The sequence below is a fragment of the Grammomys surdaster genome, unplaced genomic scaffold (genome assembly GCF_004785775.1).
Source record: "Grammomys surdaster isolate TR1022 unplaced genomic scaffold, NIH_TR_1.0 1036, whole genome shotgun sequence".
In the NCBI taxonomy this organism is placed as follows: Eukaryota; Metazoa; Chordata; class Mammalia; order Rodentia; family Muridae; genus Grammomys; species Grammomys surdaster.
In genome coordinates this window covers 1,097,229-1,119,366 of record NW_021605455.1, presented here as the reverse complement: position 1 = coordinate 1,119,366, position 22,138 = coordinate 1,097,229, and the positions used below count along the sequence as shown (strand labels likewise).

At 48.0% G+C, this 22,138-nt stretch overlaps 1 protein-coding gene across 1 annotated transcript in view; it reads right to left on the bottom strand.

Moving 5' to 3' along the window:
- Zbtb7c (zinc finger and BTB domain containing 7C) overlaps nucleotides 1-21,478 on the bottom strand; it is a 34,819-nt gene extending 13,341 nt beyond the window's left edge. Inside the window, exon 1 of the mRNA XM_028783219.1 lies at nucleotides 21,373-21,478. The gene's annotated coding sequence lies outside the window, so the exon portion shown is untranslated. The remainder of the gene's footprint in view (nucleotides 1-21,372) is intronic.
- Nucleotides 21,479-22,138: the final 660 nt, after the last annotated feature.

Here is a 22,138-nt window from a genome sequence, read left to right as displayed (position 1 = left end):
GGGGACAAGGCAAGACCACCGGGCCAGAGCTTAACAACCAGTTTCTCAGATGAGGACTCAGGTCCACCATCTTTGCTTAGACCCTGGCTCTCCTCTGATTGTCACTGTAACTTATGTGTCACTGGTAAGATGCACTGAGCATGTGGGGTAATCACACCAATGGGAGGGAGAGGTGCTGAGACCTGCACCTGTGGCTTGGCTCCCTGGGTCTGCTTGACCACATGCTCCTGCCTCATATAGTAAGGGTAACCAAGCATGGCCAGGACCTTCCCTGTCACATTCAGAGTCTCAGGGATACTTGAAGGGGAGGAAACTCGCCAGGGAGGCCAAGGTGAGTAGTCCTGCAGTCTAGGGAGGCTAGGCAGGCTGGAGCAGGTTCAGGAGCAGTGGACCACCTGAACCTTTCTCACAGTCTAGGAAAGGGGCTTCTCACTCATTTCTGGGAAGAACTCTGCTTGCTCTCTAGGCAGCTTCCTGCCTCTTCTTAGTAGCCCCTTACAGGTAGTTTTTAGCAACGTTCTACCAGTGAAAGAGAACAGAGGGAAGGCATAGGATATGGGACTTCATCAAGATTTCCAAGCCTTTTTTTTTTTAAATTGAGTCCCCTGATGTCCACACTGGCCTTGAATTCTCCAGCCTCCACCTCCCAAGTTCTGGTATTACAAGTGTGTTCTACTATGCCCAGTTTTATGGGGTACTGGGGAGTTGCATGCATGCTAGGCAAACTACCAATTAAAGCCACAACCTCAGCCTTGCTCACCTTCTGAACACAGCTGTGGGGTTGCACACACTTAGACGGGCATGTTGCCACAACAGTCCCCTTCACTGTGCTCCAAAGAGCTCCCTGCAGTTCCACTCTCCAAGCCCATCTTTGCTTTCATACCTCAAGCATTGTTCCTGGCAGAACACTGGACATCATAAATGTCCCAGGTGGATCTCATGTAATCCAATGTCCTGACCACATGACCCTATCTCCACCCCCTCAAATCAGGCACTGGGTCCATCTCTCGTCTTTGATCTTCAGCACCTTACTGACACTGTCCTTTAGTTTAGCTGCCTCTTTACTGTCATGTGTGAAAATCTGCCTGGGCATCCCTGCTAGATCCTAAACTGAAACAGGACACATGGAGCCATTAAAAGCTCAGCGCATAGCTGGCACATATTTGGTAAGACTCTGGTTAGGGCTGTCCTTATTCATGTTGAAATTACTCCTGTGTAGGTTTTTCACTGTAATGCAGTGTTCCAAGGGGATCTGGGAAGGTTTGGGCTGACAACTGAACTCTGAAGGTCATGAAAGACACTGTTGTTTCAGCCTTGCTTTCTTGGGTCAGAAGGAGGCCATGTTTGGAGAATGCTCAAGCAGCACTGTGAAAAGGGTCATATGGCAAGGGACTGAGGCTTCCTGACAAAAACCATGCCACTTGACAGCTGTGCAAGTAACCCAACTTGAGTAGTCCTTCCAGTCCCCCATCATACCTTCTATCATGGCAGCCCAGGTGACATTTTGACTGCACACAGCCACCCAAGAGACAGAACCAGAGCCACTACTGAAGCTCTGATCCATAGAAGATACAAAACAATAAGTGCTCACTCTCACCTTAGCCCCTCTGTTTCAGAGTTTGTTACATGAAGCAGACCACTGATAGAGGACCACTGTTTGCCTTTTAGATGTTATAGGTCTGCTATTTTTATTCTGACATTTTCTGGTAGATGGCAATTCTATGTGTTAGTATCAAGAAGTCCACACGAGAGTGAATTTATTGGGGAGCTGACAATTTGTTCTAATTCTCACAAAGCCATCCTGAGAGTAACTGGGTCCTGAGTCTCGGGGATGAACAGCTTTGCCCTCTAAGTGAAAGCCAAGGTTGGTGGAATGCTGGAGTGAGTGTTCACAAAAAGCCACAGTTTTGTTTACTAAAGGCTCACGCTATTAAACTTAGCAGTGGTTGGAAATGCTTCTCAGGTTCCAGGGTATTCCAGAACACAGTTAGTCTAGAAAATACTTTATACTGTCTAGGTTCAGGCATTGATTATTGTTCAATTTTTACTTTTGTTTTGGGGCAGTGTTAAGAATTAAACCAGGATCTGGGACATGCTGGGCAAGTACTCTACCACTGAGCTACATTTCTGGTCCTATAAAATGTTCTATATTCATAGTAATATTATATATAATCAATAGGCAAATATATGATAAAATACATATAAACATCACCCACAATAACTGGAGGTTTATCACTTTTCCACACAGTCTTATTAAATTTTGCCTTATCTAGTTGAAGACTATTGTTTGGTCACACAAATTCGTCTGTTCTCAGGGAGAACTCCCTCCTCTGACTTCTTAGAGGAGTCAGAACCTCTCCCTCCACTTCTCATTGTGTCATTGGATGACCAAGAGAGATCTGGTAACAGGCATGAGCATGAAAAGCTTGGGGAGGGATAACAGGATGGTGACCTTGACATCTCTTGTTCCACTGGCTACTTCTTACTGTGTTTTGGTTCATGGTCTTGTTCCATTCCTGGAGGAAGGGATGGACTCATGGGAGCTCAGGAGTATTTCTCTAGACAGAAGACTAACCTCAGGGTATGGGCTGGGCCGGGGGCACTGTGCTCACGAAGCAGGCAGGGTCCTGTGGCTGCTTCATTGTCTCTTTGGGAAGAAACACCTATGTTCTGGAAGCTTCATCTAGTGATCCTGAAGTTCCCATGCCTTGGTGAGCTAGCTAGTGTCCCAGAGGGGAAGCCATGCCCCTCCCCCATTTTCTTACCTAAACTTTGTATCCCTTCCCCCCCTTTTCCTCACCCAAGCCAGGGTGAAGACCAAAGCCAAGAATAACACAGAGAGAAAACAAACACACGTGCATGCAAATGCTCAACAGCAAACAGAGGCTTGATAAGAACTGTAAGCTTCTAGTGGGAAGGAAATAGCAAAGTAGATTAGGAATAAAGGACCCAGGGGAGAGTGAGTGGGAGGGGGGACTCAGGTATGGAGGAAAATGTAATTAGGTATGATTACCATTCTAGAGCATGCCAGGTCTAACTTAGCAGGTCCTTGTTCCCTGCCACAACGGAAGTTTCTAGAATCCAGATGGAACCCAGTAACAGATATTCAACTATAAAAGTGAGTCTTTACTCTCTCAGAGCTGTGCTTCTCAGTCTGCTTCCAAGAGGCCAAAGGCATCCATCCCTGATTTACATCCATCATTTACCAAGTGTCTGTCACACCTGAGTCATCGCACGGCTAATCCTTTCTCAACTGCACAACTGTTGAAGTCATGTGTTCTTAGCATCATTCACAATGCTCAGATAAAGGAGCAGCTAAGCAGAGGCCGAGAGAGGAGCCCAAGGCCACGCAGATGGCAAGTGTCTACATGATTTGAGCCCAGTTGTGTTGTAAGCAAATACCTTTGCCTTCTGCCATGAAGAAGCCTACCAGGTCTAGTTTGGGGACAGAGAAATATGAACTTTTCTCTCTGAAGGATGACTGTCTCTTACTCAAGGATATGATTTGAGGCCATCATGAGGGATGTGCATCACATGACTGAGACCCACACTTGTAGATAACTAATGGGGTAGGTGGCTCGGAGCCCTGTGAAAGGAGAGGTGTGGAGAGAAAGTCATGAGGCCCTGTGGGTGCTCGCTCAGAGGTCTTTCTAGGAGCAAGGCCTTATCTGAGCAGTGGGGAATAGAGGGGGGTTTATGGGACCCCACAACAACCTAGCTCATTTGAATCTGGATTTCTAGAATTCCTTCCAACAATGTGTTTAATATGGATCCTGGGGGTTCTCAGCCAGCTTGCCCTTAGAGGCTCCCAATAGCAGTGGTTCATCTGCTCAGGGCTCATGGCAGACAGTCTCTGGGACTTTTCCTCCTGGAGTGCTTTCATCCAGTGGTTGTGAGGACCCAGGGACATGGCTGCTTTCTGGACCACTGTTGGCCAATGTGAGCAGAGCAGAATCCAGAAAGAACAACTGCCCCAAACAGGGGTCTTGGGCAGATGAGACTGGCCCAGGAGTCAGTCTACCTTCATAGCTTTGTGAGGGCCTATGTTCTTAAGACATCTGCCACAAGACCTTCTGAGAACAGTCTCTCTGATCTCCCATGTCATCCCTGGCATGCACCAGGCCTCATAGCCTGTTTCTTGTCTCAGAGACTACTAATCCAATGAGGCAGGCAGTGCTTGGAAATCATGTCCATTTTGCAGATCAGGAAAATAAGGCACATGGGGGAGCCTGTGCCCAGGAGCATGCCCAAGGCTATCTAGCCCCTGTTAGACTGTAATGCTGTTGACTTGTTCAGGACTACCAGGCTGACAGAGGACCCTTGCTGGCACTCCCTTGCTGGGTACACTGCACCCATCGCTGTCCTTGATTTGCTAGTCTTGGAAACGGGGAATTGAGTGTATAGATGGTGTAGGAGGACCAGCTGGCCTAAGGCGGCAGGCACACTGAGGCCTTTGCAAGACCCATTGCTCCTACTATAACTTGGTGTGTGTGGGGCAGACTCGGTGTTTTCTACGTCTGTGTCATTCTAAGGACAACGCCGAGCCCGTGACCCAGTAGATGCTACATGTGGAGATCAGCTCAGCATGGTGTAGTCCCCACTCCTCACTGAGGAGCTACGGGAAGGAAATGGTCTGGCAGGGGAGGAGAGTCTGTCTTCTTTAAGGGGCTCCTGGTAGGTTGACCATGCTCCAGTGGATTGCCCCACACCTGTGAGTTTATTGGGTGACCAACAGTGGGGTGTAGGAGGCTTGGAGCCCCGTGCTAAGTTAGATTTGGTAGGTTATTAAAAAAAAAAAAACTGGGAGGGGATCGGAGCTAGAAAGTGATCCGAGAAGAGTTAGTGGAAGGAATGGAGGAAATATGATAAATATGTATTGTCCTGCATATATGAAATCTTAAAGAACAAAACGACTATGTTAAAATTAGTAAGTCGACTTTAAAGAGAAACAAAGAGAGATCAGTAATAGACTACCATCATAGTGTGACTTAGGAGACAGGTCTGTCTCTATGCTGGGCAATGCAAGTGTCTCCCAGACTGCTGCCCAGCTCAGCAAACCTGAGCCTCAGCGTGATGCTGCCCTCTGCCCATCCCCTGGGCAGGTGGCCCAGCCAGCAGGCTTCCTCTGCCCACCCTGTCTCCAGCTCCTAGCTCCTCTATGCCTAGCCCTGGAGCATGACAGCCACCTGGTGGGATTAGTGGTTGTTGTGGGGGGCAGATGATCCCCCACTGTCCAATTCCTGGGTCCAGAGACCCAGGAAGTGGACAGTGACTGTGCCCTTTCAGTAGGCCTTTGCTCTCCACAGTCTTCAGGTACAGAAGTAGGCGGTGGGCTAGGTGAGAAGTGGGGTGAGGAGTCCTGGCTCAGGCCATTTGTTCTGAGTGTGCCTCACCCTGGCTTTGGAAGATTCTCCAAGCAGAATGGCTACACCCTTTAGCCCCAGGATGCCCCTAAGCCTTGGATGCCCCAGAGGCTGGGGCCAGACATGTAGGTTGGGAGGCTGGGCAGAGCTACTTCAACTTCTATTCTGTGCCCCACCTGTTGCAAGCACCCTGGGCAGAGTGCCCACACTGGGTGAAGCTAGCCACACCTGCTCCACCACCTTGCCAGGACATGCCTAGAGCCTGCAGCCCCCAGCTCAGCTGGGCCAGTGCGGTCCCCTGGGCTTTGGAGCCATCACATGTCCTTAGAAGCCCTCCTCATTGCATACTGTGCACCCCCTTTCTCCCTTGCTGTGTCGGAGCTATAGTAGAGGCAAGACCCAGGAATCAGGTACTGCTGGGTCCTCCTTCCAACTGCAGGCAGGTTTAACAAGAAGGCCTTGGGTTTACATTCTGTGATAGGCACCCAGTACTCAATTCATACTCCGCTCACCCCAAAGTTAAGGACTGTTGAAACTCACACGAGAGAGAACTGCCTCACATTCACACTTCCTGTGGATTTTCCGAGGGTCTCTTTAGACATTTGGATAGAGTATATGGTAAGGTGTATATGTTCCTGCAGTCCTTGCATTTGGGAGCTAGAGGCAAAAGCATCTCAGGTTCCAGGCCAGTTTTCACTGTGAGTTCGAGCCAGCGTGCAATCCTACCTCAAAAAGAGAAATGGAGGCAGAGATGGAGACAGAGGTGATAGTGATTGAGGAGGTGCACACTCATGGAAGGTCTCACCAGCTTCACTGAACGCCGGAGTTCACAAGCGCCCGCCCCGGACTCTGTCCACTGCGTCAAGCCGTAGCTTCCATCAGTTCACCACCACCCCCATAATCATCTCCTGTTCCGCCTCCCCATCTGCTCCACACCTGTCTTGCCTTTGCAGATAAGTGTGCCCCCCCCAAAACTGGGCTTTTTTGTTATTTCTTCAACCTTTACTGATTACAGGTGGGGTAGGGTGGCGAGGACAGCTGTTTTCTTTGAAGAAACGTTGCACATTTTTTCATTCAGAATAAAGAACTCAATACTTGTGTTTGTTACAGGTGACTACCTGAGCCAGAGAACTCCTTGGGAGGCTTTTAAAACCTTCTTACATCACAGAAAATCTAGATGATGAACTAACTCGCCAGCATCTATAGACAGCTCCAGGTTATCCTGGTGGTGTGATACTGACCCATCCCAGAGTACATCACTGTCTATTCTGGAAGCACATGCAGCGGTCCTGATGACTGGTCCTAGGAGCGCCACTCCTGTGTGCTATCTCCATCCCCTGCTTCAGGTTCCTGGTGAGGAGGCAGGGGACTTAATACTGGCCAAAAGGGAGAGCTGTGACAAGCGTGTCACAGCCGGAGCAGAGAAAGTCACAGGGCATGAGGAGGTGAGACTGATCATCCAGGAGTGCACTCAGTGGAGAGAGCCCCAATCCCTCTTGGGAAGAGACCATAGTTAAAAGTCTCAGATCTGCTCTGCGATAGATTAATGCTGTGACCCTGGACCAGACAAGTCTCTTTGGAGCTATAGTGTTTTCTCTGCTAGTCTAGGAGGTTGTGAGGTCTGGTAGTCCTGTAGCATCCTCCAGATAACCCACCATTTTGTTTACATGATGGGTCCTTTCATTCCCAAGTCACGACTAGCTCAACTTTGGATGTTGGGGTGATGGTGGTAGTGGGGTGTTTCTCAATATGAGTTTCCTCTGATTTGACTTGCCCTCACCCTAGGTCTTTCAGGAACTCAGGCAGGTCACACAGATCTGTAAGTATGAGCACATACAGGACAGTTAGATGAGTGTGGTACACAGTCAAGGTGGCATGTCACTTGACCATGCCTTCTCTGGGGTTCAGCTAGTGATATCAAGACTAGCTGTACTCCCTCCTCTGCCTGGGGGAAGGGTGAGAAAGTCTTCTTCCCTCCTCATAGTGGCCAAGGGTGTTTGCAATGCTGAGGTAGCTGCTTTTTGCCATGGACAAATGTTGGTTGTGAACAATCCCAGCTGTATGGGACAGGGGCACAGACAGGGACAACAACATGCTGACCCTGTGCTGATCGTAGGCATGTGCCCCAGGTGCAGTACGTGGGAGATGGGGTTTTCTTTAGAGGCCCTTCTACTTACACTGAATCCAACTGGTGAGGAGGAGGAATCATGTTCTGGCTTAGTTGCCGGTCATTTATTTTACTGGGGGGGGGGGGAGGTTCAGGTCATCCTTATCAAGACCTGTTTGAGGTAGTTATTGTCACCATGGCCATCTTTATTCAAACGGGGGCACTGAGGACAAGCTGGGTCTTGACAAGAAGTGTGACTCTGCTTTTCTCAGGCAAGTGGCCAGGCTGCCTCTCCATGCTGAGGCTTTAGGCAGATGGTAGGGGCTCTACCAGGGAACCACATCAAAGGCATGAAGCCTTCAGGAAGCCAGGGCTTGGGACAGGGGAACAGAACATTCTGGAAGGGAGGAAAGCATGCACGAGGTGAGGCACAGAAGCCGAGCAAGCACTGCACATGCGTACATGTGGACAGGAACGACAAATGTTAGGCACAGAGGCAGAGCAAGCACTGCACATGCGCACACGCGGGCAGGCACAGCGAGTGTTAGGCTCAGAAGCAGAAGGCAGATGAGCTCAGGGACATACAGGCCTGGACAGAAGAAGACTTCATATAAGACTTCATATTCTATCAGACTCAGGGTTGGAAAGTGAGGCAGGGGGATGAGGGGACCCTCCAAATATCTGGGCTCTGTTCAAGAGGCCACACAAGGTTCTGGGAAAGGAGGGATGAGGCTGGCACTTTACTGCATTTGAGGAAGGGATGGGCCAACAGGCAGGCTGGAGGAGGGAAGGGCAGCCAAACCCTCAGGAGAGCCTTCCCGCCCCGGCAGCTGCTCCCATTACTCACAACCTTTCCTGCCCTTCCCTTGCCCCAGACCTCATGCAGGATCTGGTCAGGGAGGGCCCCTTCGGTGGCAACAGCTGTGGTAGGAAGGAGACCAGAACAAGGGACCCAGCCTGCCACAGGTGTGCAATGTCTCAGTTACGCCCCAGCGCTTGAAAAACACTCCGGTCTCCTTGCTATTGTCGTCTCAATTTGGAGAGAAGGGCCACATGAGCGGCAAAGCTGGATGGTCAGGAGATCCAACCCGGCCTGTGTTTTCCAAAGGAAGTGAAACCTCAGATTTGCCTCCAAACTTGCATTTTTCTTCTAAGTAAATGGCCTCTACCACGAGAACCGCCTAGTATTTGGCTGGGAAAGAACATACTGGAAGCTTGCAATTTCCAGGCTTAATTGTACAGTTATGTGTAATATCATTATATAGAACTTTTATTGCCCTGAGAAGTCCAAGTATTTCCTCTTCCTATTTATACTCATGCCCAGTCTGTCCCGGGCCATAATTTCTATCCTTGCCCACTGAGGACTATTTGGTACAAGGAACCCTTTCTGAAGAGAGAGCAGTAAGACTGTGAGCTGGACACTCTACTGTCTCAAGCACCTCCAGTCACTGGCCAGTTCCATTATCACTACTGAGGGACTGATCTGGAGGACGTCTAAGATTTGGGATTCTTTACAAAACATCCAACTCTCATTCATCCAGCAGGGAAAGCTAACCTATAGCAAAACATTACAGACCAATAGGAGGCAATAAGGAACCCAGGTAGGCACGGCCTGCGATCAGAGCCTGATGCCAGTCTTCTCTCCCCCATATTTGCCTGTAGCCACAGAGGTTCAGCCAAGACCAGAATCTGGAATCTGGAGAGCTACTATCATAGAGAAACCACCCCCAGTGCATACATCCCCACCCCATCCCCCACCACTGCCAACCCGTTTTCTCTGAGCATTTTGATCCTCAGACAGTCATAAATCACAGCGAAAATATTCTCCAGGCATGAAATTTCCCCCAGCCCACCCTACTCAAGGAAACCTGCCAGATCCAGGTCACCCATGAACTAGAGTTAGTGCAGAGTTTTCTCTAACCCGGGGCAGCTCCTTCCCCGTGATGTCTCCAAATCAGAAATGGTGAAGAAAAAACAAATACAAAAACAAAACCAAGACCACAAGGTTAGAACCGAGCTGGCAAAGCATTACTTGTAGATGTGACTGAGTACTTTCCTATGCTAATAGCAGGCAGGTACACAAATGTACTAGATAACTCCACTCACTTGGCACTGGGACAGAAACAATACCCAGGTCAGAAGAAACATGTAGGGTCCATAGCAAGGAAGTTCCAAGTGCAACTGGAGCACTTTGAAAAGATTCGCTTAGTTAATAGAAGGACAGATCCTATGCTTGGATAGCCAGTTCACCCCACATCATTTCTTAAGTGCAATACGATCCTAACAAGGGGATCAATAAGGATTTCTACTGAAGCGTTTTTATGAACTTTCTAAAGTTCAAATAAAAAAACATTTGAGATAAGCCAAGAAGATTTCGAAACAGAAGTTTGATAGGAAAGGGAGCACTAGACTGTCATAGTCACCAGGTAGGAGAGTACAGAACAGGGAGAGAACAGTGGAACTGCACGTACCAACACGAATTCATGTATGTAAGAATAAAACACGCTGCAAAGATGGACCTCCAAATTGTGCTTTAACATGGATTTCACAGAGAAGAGTAGGAAAACAAACATAAACACCCTTCACACATGGGGGAAGTCCTCAGTCGCTCAGAGATGTAGAGACGGACAGCCCAGTGGTTATGAGGATCTGGTGTTCTGTTCCCAGCATTATGTCTGGCCACTTACAACTGCCTGTAATTCCAGCTCTGAGGATCTGATGGCCTCTTCTGATCTTTGGAGATACCTGTACATCTGCAGTACATACAGACACATACATGCACAGACACACAGATAGACAGACACAGACATACACACAGACACACACACACAGACACACTTGGATTTCTCACCAACTGCAAAGCATGCTGCTCAGCCCATGGCTCACTTCCATGTTCAGCAAGAGAAAGATGCTCACATGCAGGTACTGACTTATGAGGAGATGGCTTCTGACTATTAGTGGTGTTTGAGTGGGGCTGGAGGGCTGCCAGTAAGGGGACAAAGTGCAAACCCACGGTCTTTTATATGCTCTTTAGTAGTATTTGGGTTTTAAAGCCATTACTATTAAAATGGTTGGGGAATTTAGATTCTTCTTTCACAAGCTGATAAGTTATCTTTAGAGGTTTGGTTTGGTTTTATTTTTGCAGCATTTGATCATTATTGGTTCATTCTGTCTTTTTTATTTCTTTTCTTTTTCTCTTTCTTTCTTTCTTTCTTTCTTTCTTTCTTTCTTTCTTTCTTTCTTTCTTTCTTTCTTTCTTTTGGTTTTGTTTGTCTGTTTTCCTATTTGCTAACTCCCGTGAATAACCTGGATATCTGCAGGTACCAGAGGAGATATCTGTGGTGAGACCCGGCTCTGGCCCTGAGCACATCCTGTTGGATACAACCTAACAGAATATTAGCCCAGAGCCTGTCTACTACATAAGCAACAGCGTTGTGGCTGGATAGGTTGGCCATGCAGATCTGGGTCCCCCCAGGACAGGATTCCAGACACAGGAGGCTATCCTTTGCTCATGCATTTATTACATAGCTACAAAGGACATGGTGACAGAGGAGCCATGAAGTGGTTTTAACATCATCTGATCTTCAGGGTCCCAGGAGGGCTTGGCTCCTGAGGATATTGCAATGATGACCACCTTGGTGCCTTCCAGTGACCTCCTTGTGGCATATCACACACACATACATACACACACACACACACACACACACACACACACACAGAGTAGCATATGATTGCTCATTCATGATCTTTGCTTCACAGAGCAGCTACTGAGCTCTAAGGTTGAACTGGCTGTCCTGGATGGTGTCCCTTCTCTACTGTTTCCCAGGAGTCTGTTGAAGGCATTCTATTATCTCAGTTCTGAATCTAGTTTTGATGTTATCTCTTTCTTTAAAGTAGGCCTCTGTACTGCCCTCCAAACACACCAGGTCCATTTTGCCCTGCATGCCTGTTTCTTAAATTCACTTACACCGTTTAATCCCTCGCCTATCCTGTTATAAAAGATCTACGTTGTTATGTATATAAATGTTTGCCTCCATGTGTGTATTAGCACCATATGCATGCAGTGCCCACAGAGGCCAGAAGAGGGCACTAGATCCCCTGGAGCTGGAGTTACTGATGGCTGTGAGCCACCATGAGGATGCTGGGAACTCAACTTCTGTCCTCTGTGAGAGCAACAAGTGCTCTGAAACGCTGAGGCGCCACTCACTCCCATCTTGTCCTCCCTGTCGTAGCAAGATTCAGCGTGAGTCAGTCAGCCTTCCTTCTTCCCTGACACCATCCTCTCTAACCCAGGTGACTCTGTGTCAGGGCAGATAGCCTCTCTGGTGCCCAGTGATTTTTATCTCCTGATATTCCTACTTTGTGTGAGTTCCTCCCACGGTATATCTGGAATGGGCTGTGTGTCCCTGGAGAGGCGAAGGAGGGGAACTTCCATGGCTAGCTCATACGTGAACTGCCTCTTCTATGAGGCTGCTTTTTCCCTTGGAACTCTTTGTGGAGGAGCCTGTTACCAAGCCCAGTGATTGAATAGCAGAAGGGAGGTGAACTGAGGCTTTCTTCTATCAACAAACATCAACTGGACAGCTATGCAAATGTCTGGGCTCTCATGTCGACTTGTCCTTCTGTCCCAGCAAGGCCTGTAGATGACCGAAGCCTCAGTCTCTATTGCAGCCTCATCAGAGTTGAAGCCAGAGCTCCATAGCTGAGCTGCTCCTGAGCTTCTGACAATAAATACTTTCTGTTGTTTTAGCCAGCTAACGCTTTTGTTACACTGCCAAAGGATAGGTGAGGGATTAAAAGGTAAATCTAAGAAACAGGCATGCAGGGCAAAATGGACCTGGTGTGTTTGGAGGGCAGTTCAGAGGCCTACTTTAAACAGAGACAGAGACAGCTAACAACATACACTAGTTAACTCAGCTCTGGGAGCCAAGATGTCCATTTTCTTTTTTGCCCATTTACTATCTCATCTGTGTTTTTGTGTGTTTAATCTTGCCTCTCTGAAAAGACAGTAAAGACTAAAGTATATTAAGGTTTGTGTATATTCTGTGCCCTATCATGCTTAGTGGGAGCTGGGGGACATTCTCACTGACCTTCTAGCTTATTGTGTGTGAAAAGAAGGTGATGGAGTTCTAGAGAGAGCCTGCACATGGCAGCACACATGCTTGCTTGTCCTGAGCCCTGTAGACATTGCTATGCCATGAGCGAGGCTGCTACATGTCCCCTTACTGGGACCTTGATCTCCACTGTGGTGACACTGAACTGGTATAATCTATGAGGTAGGGCCTAAAGCAAGTTGATTAGGTTAGGTTACCTGGGGTTGCAATTCTCTGAAGGAGTTAATGTAGATTTTGAGGGACCCCCAGATCATTCCTGTAAAAGTGGGTTGTTCCAAAAACAAGAATATGTGCCTGTCCCATAAGTTTCTCTGATTTCCTGTTTCATCATGACTGTGCCCTACTCTGATGCCATAGTGTGATATAGTTAGAGGGACCGACCAGAGCTAGTCAAATGCTAGCACTATGCTCTTGAAGCTTTGGGACTGTGAACTATTAAACCTCTTCTCTATAATGTACCCCGACTCAGGTATTTTATTACAGCAACAGAAAATGGACCAGAGCAGTATGTGAATGATGTGTTGTGTTTGTTTACATATAGGATACCTACAAACTCACACCTAGGACACAAAACTCACTATCACACCCAAGCATGTCCATATGAGAAGTTCCAAATATCCTCACATGTTGGGAGGAAGGGGAGGAGGGCCTGAGGGCTGCTATTATATCCACTGCTTTCCATGATTTATTTACCCACTCCACACCCTTTCCAAAAATATTTCCTTTAAAACCAGAGTGACAAGCCCCCTTTCAACTTTTCCTGATGGTCAGTTCTAAATAGATGGTATGCTTAACCCCACACAACAATTTAGGAACTTAAGAATAAAAAAAAAGTGCTGGGCGTGGGGCTGCGGCAGCTTCTGGAAGGGCCCTGGCCCAACACCTCCTGGAGCCACCTGATCCATCCCTAGACACACCTCCCAGTCCCTAAAGACAAAACACAAGAGGACGTGACCCTTTCTGCTTGGTTTTTGGCCCACTTGTAAGTCTGTGGGAGATATTTCTAGGCTGACGAGCATGAGGGAAGGGGAGGAGAGCTGTGTTGTATGAAGCCTTCTGGACAGCTCAGGGCCAGCTCTGGCCGGGTGGGTGGAGGTGCCCAAAGATGCAATTAGTATGGAGCCCATCCTCTCCCACAAGACCATTTTGTCCCAGGGAAATACAGCACCGGCTTATCCGCCCTCTGATTTGGGTTGGATGAGATGAATTTTTAGCTTTTTCTGGGGAGTCTTTGCCAGCAGGGAAGGCAGCAGGGAGAAGGAGGCATTAGGACTAAGCAAACACACTCAAGTTCTTCAAAGCAAGGGCAGAGGGAGTGCACTGTGCAAGCGCATGCGCACCACTGGGGGCGGCATCTATTCTCAGGCACACACTCTCCCATCAACCATGTTCTTTTTGACCTGTCCCTTTCTCCTTAGCTCCCAGCTTCCAGGGCATCCCATGCTCAGCCTGCCTGCCTGCCTCCTACTGGTTTTATTGATTGCCAGCAAGCCCAGTTTCCACCATTTTAACATTGCTCATTCCATCCTGTTGGTTAAAACACAGTCACTACCACCACTTATGCCTAACCCTTGCTCACTCCTTAAGACTTGCTCATGTTGCGCCTCCTCCAGGAAGCCTCCCTGAACTAGATGTCTACCCTTCAGCTTCCTTCCTTCTATCAAAAGCATAGGGAACACAGGAGAAGAGTCTAAAAAAAAAAAACAAAAAACAAAAAAACCCCAAAAAACGTGGTTTCTCCATGCCTGCCTCAAGACGGGTCACAGCCTGCTCCAGTACAGGACAAGACCTGTGGATTCTCCTTAGTGGGTACCAGTGTCTGTGGGTCGAGATGCTGAGCACACTGGGCTGTTCTCCCTGAAGTAGCCGCACCTCTGCCATAATGAAGAGGGAAGGGCTTGGGAGGATGAGGGATGAGGAGATAGTTAGGGCGACATAGGTTTTGCCATCCCAAGAAGGCAGCAGACACCAACATCTATCATCCATCTGCTTACCTGTGGCAAAGAGAGTGACATGCTAAACCAGATCTTGCATTAAATAAATGTGAACTGAATCTCTACAGGAAACAAACAAACAAACAAACAAACAAACCAAAATTCTAATTCTCTCAATTAAACATTTTGTAAATCAGTAGAGAAACAATTTCTTTGGAGCTGTTGGGGCCCAACAATGCTTCAATATGGTGATAATTCCAAGGCAGCCACTGTGGAACATTCCGCTTGGTTCCTTAGCACAGTCTTCCCTTTATTCTGGGGGATAGGAGCCCAGACCTACCCAGAATGCCAGGACCGTGGGAGGCACGCCCACACTCAGCTTCTCCTATATGCTTGGACCTGTACTAGAGTTCAGCTTCGAAATTAGTCAAGCAAGAGATGAGCAATAACAATACAAGAGAGTAATTATAACAATATGTTATAATAAAGGTTATTGACTAGGTTTTAATTATTCATTTCTGGATGTTTCTAGTTAATATTTCAGAACAGTGGCTGACCCTGGGTAACTACAGCTGCAGAGGAGAAAACGTCAGCATTATCACAATTGCAGTTGGCGATGAAAGGAGACCCCTCGGAAGGGGCTGGACGCCATGGGAAGGCACAGAAGGATAGTCTTTTGAGGACCTACTATGTGCCAGGTAGTGATCTGACTCTTTTATGTTTATTATCTCAGTCCTCATGAGGCTGCAAGAGCTAAGCCACAGAAGCCGGTCCACGGAGAGCATCAGTGATGTGAGGACCGAGGAGACTGTCAGAAAACGTCAGATATGGCCTGGCCGTATCAGGACTGGATGGGACCTTTCATGGTTGAAGATGTGGAGGCTCGGAGAATGACAAGAGACATCTGCCTGGTGAAGGTAGAGAGTACTACACTGGGGTCAGAATGCTGGTGCAAGCCTGGAAGCCGTACTGTTCACCCCGGGCCTCTCTGTCCCCACGGGCCTCGCTGTCCACCCTACTCAGCTCACTATTGCAGAAATATGTCCAGGCAACAAGAGATGGAAGGGACTATGCTCTCTGCCTTCCCGTGCCCCAGAAAGGGCTCTAAAAATACCACCTTCACCTCTAAGCGACCTCCTCCACATCTTGCTTCTCAACCTTAGAGGTGAGATCAAGCCTCCACATCCCCAGGACTCTCCTGGCTTGTACTTCGAATGTCTCCCATTCCACAGATCTCCTCCATTCAGGGCAAGCTGTGACAGTTGGTCACCCAAGATGGTTTCTACCTTCTTGTCCACACCACCCACCTTCTTGGCCTTTAAAGATGACAGGCTCCGTGAACACAGTTTCTGAAACCCACACTCTTGAATCGCTGCCTGCTCCATTGGCTGCCAAAGAATTCCTGTCACTTGTGTTGCTCAACCCTGGCACCTTTCCACCTTAGCTGTGAGGGGACAGTCCCCTGCCTGCCTTCAAGAGGACAAAGAAGGCAGAAAGTAGGAAGACAGAATGATGGAAATGGGAGGAAGAAAGAGGAGGTGAGTGAAACTAAAGTATAGAGAAGGGGAGTGAACAGAGGCAGGGACAAGGAGAGATAGCCAGAGCGACAACATGGATGACCAACATGGATGACACACAGATGCCAAGGCCTGGACTGGGTGAGTTCATAGGTGTTCTATGGGGCTGTGGGGTTACCAGACTCAGTATTATCATTTTGACTTTCTGGAGCTTATGCAGTTTGAGGGTGAGGACCTTCACTTCAGCAACCCAGAGGGACTCTTGTATACCTCTAAGAATGTCCCTGGTCTCTAGTATGTGGCACAATTTTAAGTGTTCCTTAATAAGGATGGTGACACTTGTGATATTGATCTCTGGCAATCCAGCCCTCTTAAGTAGGTCTTTCCAAGTCAATGTCAACACCTGGTTGGGTAATTATCTTGGAAATTTGAGCAACATAGCCAGGAAGATGAGAAGGTGGCCCAGTCCCTCGGGAAGGGGAATCAGGGCTGGCTTCATCCATACGTAGGTGGTGCTGGATGAGGTAACTGAAGGATGTCTTTCTGAGTTCCAACCAACCCAACCTTCTAGCAGCCTGATTTGAGGCTACTTAGCCCGCCTTTTGGCCACTGGGAATTCCCACCAGGAGAGATTTGAACAGGACACCCAGTAGTCACATTAGTCTAGGATTTCTGGCTTGATCCCAGAATCAAACGTGAGAGTTCATCAGATCAATGATTTGTCTCCTTGGAGACCATAGAAATCTTCAGACCTGGGCTCACCAGTCAGGTGGAGTCAGAGAAAGAAGCTAGACCAGAGTCATGACAGGTCTCTCTGGGAGGGGGAGTGGAGGAGGACAAAGTGGACCCTGACAAACTAGCACTTCTGCTTTATGGAAAATGGCAGGGACCAGCCTAGCACCGAGTGGTGCAGACAAATTGAGAGTCTCCCGACTCGGTCTCATTCCCAAGTACTAGGCAGGCCTTTCAGGTTGGAAGGGGCCTCAATGTGACAACTTTAATGGTAGGAAGTAGTACTTAGCCTCCCACTGAGGGACAGGTTTCTCCTACTCTTATTCCCCACAGTGAGCTCACAAGCTCCTCCCTGGGCCCAGCCAGCCATACATGGACACCAGGGCCGTGAATCTTTTTTTTTTTTTTAAAGATTTATTTATTATATATGAATACACTGTAGCTGTCTTCAGACACACCAGAAGAGGGCATAAGATCTCATTACAGATGGTTGTGAGCCACCATGTGGTTGCTGGGATTTGAACTCAGGACCTCTGGAAGTGCAGTCAGTGCTCTTAACCACTGAGCCATCTCTCCAGCCCAAGGGCCGTGAATCTTAAGCAACATCTAGAGCCATATTACAGCCTTCATTGGCTACCATGAACCAAACAAACACCCAAATTTCAGATCCCTGTTTGGAATATGTATCCTGCTCCAAAGCAAGCCCTCCATAAGGGACCCACATAACTCTGCTTAACTTTGCATATTTTGGTCTCCCACTTGGCGTTTGGTTTGAGATTTTTTTGTGGTTGTTAATTGCTTGTTTTTGTTTGTTTGTTTGTTTGTTTTAATGAAACAGGGCCTCATGTAGCTCTCTGGGTTTGAACTTGTAGTGGAGGGTAGCCTTGAACGCTGCTTGTTCTGCCACCCTCCCCCCTCCCCCCAACCCGAGGTCCTAGTGTGGTTGCTCTGCCCTGCCTCTGGTCACACCGTCGTCCACAGTGGGGTGACTCACACAACTTGAAGAATACTGGCATAGAGCTGTGCTTCCTGAACTTTCTAGTCCTGAAACTCATAGGTAATGATCTTTTTATGGCACACAGGAGTTCCAGAATTCTCAGGAGGGGCTGGAAACTCGGCTGACAAGAATCCCCGGGGGAGGGGGTGTCTGTCACCATCTGGGAAGTTCAGAAATGGACAGTTTGAGGGACAGAAACCTGTGAGCCCAACCTAGGCCTTCTCGGCTACACAGTATGGTTTCCCTCTGTGGCTCCTGGAAAAGTGACCCTATGTAAGGGTGTGTTTGGTATCAGAGATCAGGAGAGAGCAGGACAGGGCCTCTCCCGATCAACTCCTTTCCCTGGGGTTATCTCAGGGTAAGGCAATGTTGGCTATACCCTCTGTCTGTGAGCCCATAGCCCTCTTCCTGGTTAAGGCCTCTTGCCTCCAGCACATGATATTGATTCTCTACCTACTAGCTGGGTACCATCTTCTGACTGGGCTCAACTTTTGACACCCAGGCCACATGTCACTAGAGGATTCATAACCCCCTCAGGGCATCCCTGGAATCTATGCTCTACCATCCCTGGTTTGTGGTCCTGCCTCTAAAGGCCAGCATCTTCCCACAGCCCATCTCATCCTGTCTCTTTGGATCAGTTTCTGGCCAATAGCACATCACATGCAAATACTGTACTGATGGGATGCGGACAGCACTTGGGGAGTAGCGGTGATGTGCTACAAACAAGAACAGTAATCATAACTGGGCTTTGATTTAAAGAGAAAACTCATTTCATACATCATATTTAATGCAGAGTAAGAGATGAGTGTGTGTGCACCATATGTGCAGATTATGGCATTAAGTGTGCAAACCAAAGCATAAATGAAGCAGCTACAAATTTACTGATGCCAGCAGGACCCAGATATTGATCCAGGAAGTTGGCAACGACAGAGAGACCTCAAGATCTTTGTTCTACCCAGAGAGAGAGTCAACCTGAAGAAGGGTCCTCTTTCAGCCCTGTGTAGGACACGAGGCCACTGTGAGTTAAAGGTCAAGCTTAAAACCTAGGTCAGTTCTCCGCCAAGATGTGTGACTTGGAAAGAATGGCCTCCTGAGTCACAGGTTCCTTCTGTGTCTGAAGGATTTAGGTTTTGCCTTGAATGCCTATTCACAGTGGCAGAACTGGCTACAGGCTATTGGGCTGCTCTTCCTTCTACTGTCTGTCAAAGGCTGTAATGGTCAGTTTTCCGTATTAACTAGGCACCCACGTATTTGGTCCAGTACAAATAGATGTCGCTGTAAAGTATTTTTGTGTTTTTTATAAAGATGAGATTACCATTTAGATTTAGCAATGGAATAAACCCCTTCGAACACCTATGGATATCTATTCTTTCTTTTCTTTACAAAGAAGCAAACAAATACACACACACACACAAAATGCATCTTCAACAAATGCTTCTGGTCAAGCTGGGTCAGAATGATAACAAAACCGTATCTGTCACCTTGTATAGAACTCAACTCCAAATGGATCGATCATCTCAACTTAAGATGAGTCCTACAGAAGAGAAGGTAGGTAATAGATTTGAATTCACAGGCACAGGTAAGGATCCCAGTAATTGGGACCTCACAAAGCTAAATAGCTTCTGTACAGCAAAAATCACCATCATTCGGACAAAGAATGGGGAAAAAAAGCAACCTTCACTGATTACACATCTGACAGAGTGTTAGGATATGTAAAGAACTAAAAAACAAACACCCCCCCCAAACATATAGAAAACAATCCAATTAAAATCGGAGTAGAGATCTAAACGATTCTCAAAAGATGAAACTCAAATGACTGAGAAGAGCTTAAAAGAAATGCCCAACGTCCTCGGCTATCAGGGAGATAGGAATTAAAACTACTTTGAGATTTCATCTTACACCAGTCAGAATGGCCAAGATCAATAACACAAATGACAGTACCTGCTGGCCAGGATGCAGGGAAAGGGGAAACCTCCATTGTTGGTGGGAGTGCACACTGGTACAGCCACTGTGCACTCAAACAGGCGAGACTAGATCTACCACCAGAGCCAGCTCTACCATGCTTTGATATAACCCAAGGACTCTACATCCTCCGACAGGGACCCTTGCTCATCCATGCTCACTGCGTCTCTCTTCATAACAGCCAGACACTGGAAGCCGCACAGCACCCATCAACGGATGGATAATGAAAATGTGGTACATTTACACTAGGGAATATTACTCAGGTGCTAAGAAAAACACAATTACGAAGTTTGCAGGTTAAACGAATGGAGCTTGAAACAACCATCCTGAGTGAGGTAATCCAGACACGGAAGGACAAACACTGCATTTCTCTTATATGTAGACGAGACCTTTGAAGCTTTAGATGCGTGTGTTTTGTTTAGAATACCCACAGAGGTTAGAGACGGGGCTGTGCACTTCTGTTGACTGACTAAATCTGTGCCACAGTGCTCCTTTGTCAGCAGGCTCAGCCTTATCCAGGTGTCTCTGTGGGTGGCACTCCTCTGGCCTTGCCCAACTCTCCCCTGCCTCCATCAGGAAATGCCCTTCCCTTCCTTGTTGCTTCACCTCAGTGCCTGGGCCAGGGACTGCTGCTGTCCTTGGCTGTGTTCTTTCCTCTACTGGTTCTCATCAGTACAGCAGTAGGGTGCCAGCAGCTCTAGAGTGCTACCTACAGAGGCACCCATGATCCATCACCTTCCTGTTCTGTCTTCCCCAGACTGAGAACAGCCTGCAGATGAGGCATAGAGCCACGAGGACTCCCTGCCTGCGGTCAATGCAAGTACCAGGAAGCCAGACATTGAGTTGTACCACCGACTGTTGGGGACCAGGCTCGGTGCCACACTCACATCATTTTGAACTGTACTTCCACCACAGTGCAAGGAGCAAGACTCTCACTGCAGAGAGGGTGAGGTCCAGAGAAAGCTGCCCTTGACATGAGCAGGATGTAGGGGTACCACTGCACCAGGGGCACAGGTCAGACAGAGGGCCCTGCTACACAGCAGGACTAGAGTTAACAGTGCTATTCTGTGTTTGTCAAAACAGCTAGAAGAGATGGTTTCCAGTGTTTCCCCATAAAAATGATAAATGTTGAAGATGGACATTCTAAATATCTGATATGATCATTCCCTAGGGCTTGCATGACACCATATCCCATAAATATGTACAATCATATGTGGAAATAAAAATGAAATAAAACTTCAAACTGGGGGAGAAGCTGCCTCTCTCCCTTCCAGCTACAAGTTCATCCCAAGTTTGCAATGAGAATTTAAATTTAACGTTTTGTATGACATTGTCTAGAGCCAACAAATGTTCCTGCCCCTTTGTAGCTTTATTACAGGCATGTCAACATGTTTGAATAAACCCTTTCTCTTGAAACAACAACAACAACAACAACAACAACAACAACAAAAAGGCCTGTATCTGAGTGGCTAGAAATGACTTAGAGAAACATTTTCAGCATCCGCAACAGGAATGGAGGGCAGAGATATCCCAGGCACTCACTGGCCCTCTGTGCATGGGCATCAGACAAAGCCTGAAGAGTCCTGGAATCGTGAGGCTGTCCCATAGGCAAAGCAACAGAGGCTCATGGAGCAGATGCAACTCACCCAAGGTGTCAGTGCTTCTGTGTAGTGGAGAGAGGACCCCAGGTAACCTCAAGGGACATCAAAATCATATCACAGAGGCAGAAAGGGACACACCTTTCCAGTCACTCAGCACATGTCCTGTGTGCCAGGCATTGCTAGGCTTGCAGCAGTGAGCAATCCAAGCCACAATGAATATACAGTGTAGCTAGTCGGGGTGGGTGGGGTCAGGTTGCTGGTCCAGGATCAGAGGCAGCAGAGGGAAGAGGAGGAGGAAGCCTGCCCCATCCTTGTGGGTCTGAGCCAAGGGCACAGCTCGAAAGAGCTGAGCCCATCAGTGTGGGGGCCTGGGACAGGACAACAAGACTGAAGAGGGGAAGAGAGAATTTATTCTCTGTGGGAAGTGTGTGGTAGAGGTATTTTTAGGATGGGCCGTTCTTACCATTACCCTAAAACCCCTCCTTGTGGGGAAGAGAGAGGAGGTGGTACTAGATGCTTTGGGGGGGTCAGCTGGCACACTCTGCAGAGGAGGAAGTGGCTCTAGGCATTGTCCTTGGACTAGGGCCCTGGGTATTTGACCCAGGCCAGGCTCCTGCCAGCCACTTCCCTCTTGGGACCGGAGCCTACTGCCACCCCCCTACCCCCTGCCACATCCCCACTCTCCCTTCAGAATGACCTGAAAGGAAGGTTTATAGAGGAAAAGGAATGAAAAGGATCCTATTTAACAGCACACACTGGGCGGAGGAACTTCCTGACAGGAACCGGTGTGGAAACCAGGCCCAGCTTGGCC